The 2728-nt window shown below is 44.6% G+C and overlaps 2 pseudogenes; one reads left to right on the plus strand and one right to left on the minus strand.

The window, feature by feature from the left end:
* Positions 1–365: 365 nt before the first annotated feature.
* LOC102834026 lies at positions 366–752 on the minus strand (annotated as a pseudogene).
* The window catches only part of LOC102833769, a 111565-nt pseudogene continuing 109587 nt past the window's right edge, over positions 751–2728 (plus strand).

The raw sequence follows: 2728 nt of genomic DNA on the forward strand, positions 1-2728 counted from the left end.
TGTATGGGATTTCCAAGGAGTGGCTATTGAACCTCAGGCCTTGCGGTACAAACTGACCTTGTAGTCTAGTCCTTGTCCTACAGCATCACACCAGGACTCCAGTGCTTATCCGTTTTTGTGGGGTTTTTTTTGTAGAAACTTTTTCATTCAGAACCCCCCCCTCCCCAAAACTAAAAAGTTTTCCAACCACACACAAGGAAGGCGTATGGGAAGGGGGAGGTGTCTGTCCTTCCAGCCCTGGCCCCCACCCGATAAGGTTTTGGCAGCAATAAAGGCTTCGAAAATAAAAATGGTGTATGCGTGTGTATGGGAAGGAGAGAGGTGCAAAAGCAGTGGGGAGTGGTAGGGGGAAGGGGCAGATGAGGTCAGTACTGAGCACGCCGCAGGTGGGAGACCATTTCATAACATTTCTTGTTGATCAAACCACCGTGGACACCTTCTTTGCCCATCAGCAGGACTAGCGTCTTGGCAGTCGTGATGACAGTGAGGTTGAAGGTAGGAGCTCTGCCAGTGCTCTTGGTGCAAAGATCCATGGTATACTCCCCATCCAGCAGCAGTGAGTCCCGGATTACAGAACATATCTGGCCAAGTGTCAGCCCATTCACGAAAAAGCTGAATCCATCTTTGCTAACCAGAACGCCTACCACAGCTGGCGTGATATTAACGAATGTTTTCCCAGGGACAGCGGCCCAGACAGAGGGAGAGTCCTTACAGCCCATGATGGCCGCGTCCTGACAGGTCCAGTCCGCCATGGCGGTGCTACTGGGACTGCTCTTGGTACTGCTGCTGGGGCCCTGGACTGAGCTCGGACTGCCTCGAGCTGGCAGGCAGAGGGCTGGCGGAGAGGTTGGGGCTTGCGCTGCTGTCCGGACCGCGGCTCTGCTAGCTGTGTCTCCAGAGCTTATCCTTTAATTATTTTAGTTAAGTGCAGTTGAGTATGTTCTGATCCACAGCGACCCTGTATATGGTTTCCAAGGAGCAGATAATAAGCTTGAACTGCTGATCTTGTAGTTCAAAGTGACTTTGCAGTCCAGCGCATTAGCCCACACCTGGCCTCCAGTGCTTATCCTTGTTGTTGTTGTTAAGTGCCGTCGAGTCGGTTCCAACCCATAGCGACCCTGTACAGGGTTTCCGAGGGTGTAAATCTTTACGGGAGTAGAAAGCCTCATCTTTCTCCCGCGGAGCGGCTGGTAGTTTCGAACCGCTGACCTTAAGGTTCGCATCCCGATTCGTAACCACTACGCTACCAGAGCTCCTTATCCTAGTGACTGCTAATTTCATTAAGGCGTTGTTGTTGTTATTAAGTGTTGTTAAGTCAGTTCTGACCCATAGCAACCCTGCATAACGTTTCCGAGGAGCTACTGGAGCTCTGGTAGCGTAGTGGTTACGAACTGGTGCGCTCAAACCTCCAACCTTTTGGTTCAAATCAACTTTGCAGTCCAGTGCATTAACCTACCGTGACACAACAGGAATCCATTAAGGCATTAGCTGATTATGTTAAATGAGCTGCTTTGTTATTATGGGTGATACGCTTGGTCCTAGTTTCGGTTCTGATTTATTATAACTCAGGGTGTTTGAGAATTCCCGTTGTCAGAACATGCTGAATCAGCATCGTTGATAATGTTTCACCTTCAGCTTCAGTCTCAACAGGTTATGAACTTGTTCTGACAAAGCTGAAAAGTATATTTGGAATTGCATTTATTTCTACCAGGAGTTGAGGCCTAGAATTATTTATGTTTCCAGTGCAGTGAATTCTAGATGCCTGAGTGACCTCCACGATTTTAGCCTGGTTTGCATGCCTGATCTTCCCTTAGTTTGTTTACCTGTTGTCAGGGATTCTGGCACAATTTTTTTGTTATCCATTTTTCATGTGAACCTTAATATCAAGACTTGTATGACTAGTACAGAGTCCATAGTTATTGAATATAAAACAGGGAAAAAAGGCCACTCACTATGTATAAAGTCTGGGCTTGTTCAAGAAAATACGACCACTGCAAATATCAATGGCTGGTTCTCGTTAAGTGCCATCAAGTCGGTTCGGACTTGTAGTGAACCTGTATCAAGTTTCCAAGTCTGTAAATCTTTGCAGGAACAGAAAGCCTCATGTTTGGGCATAATAGAGACAATAGGGGTAGGAGAGATGGAAGTAAGTATTTTTGGTAACAAATATTGGTGAGGGTTATACAACATAAATAATGTAATTTGTATCACTATATTGTACCTGTAAAAACTTGAAAAAATTGTCAAATTATTGTATGTTTTACAATAATTTAGAAAAAAACAGAAGAAAATGAAACAAACCAGTCTGTACAAATGTGGAAAGAGCTGGGGTATTACTGATCTGGATGACTGACACAAGAGAATCAAGAAACAGTCGTTATAATGCAATGGAACAGGAAAAGAAAGGTACCATGAGGAAATTAGCAAACCTCTGCTACAGCTAGGTAAGAACTGGTGATAAGGTCTGGAAGCCTGCCACGTTGCACTGCAAGGACTTCCCCAAAATTTATTTGATTCATTTCTGCCTTTCAAGTCTCATACACATTTTAATCCAGAATCATATAGGAAAGAAAATTTTAAGAGATGAAGTTCCCAGATTCAAAAGAAGTTAATTTGTCAAGATGCTATCTGATTGACAACAAACATTATAGCAAAATCCATCCCTTTTGAACTTTGACATGTGTGCCCACTGAAATTGGACTTCTGTGCCCTATGCCCTGGAGTTCTT

Source organism: Chrysochloris asiatica, unplaced genomic scaffold (assembly GCF_000296735.1).
Source record: "Chrysochloris asiatica unplaced genomic scaffold, ChrAsi1.0 scaffold00048, whole genome shotgun sequence".
Lineage (NCBI taxonomy): Eukaryota > Metazoa > Chordata > Mammalia > Afrosoricida > Chrysochloridae > Chrysochloris > Chrysochloris asiatica.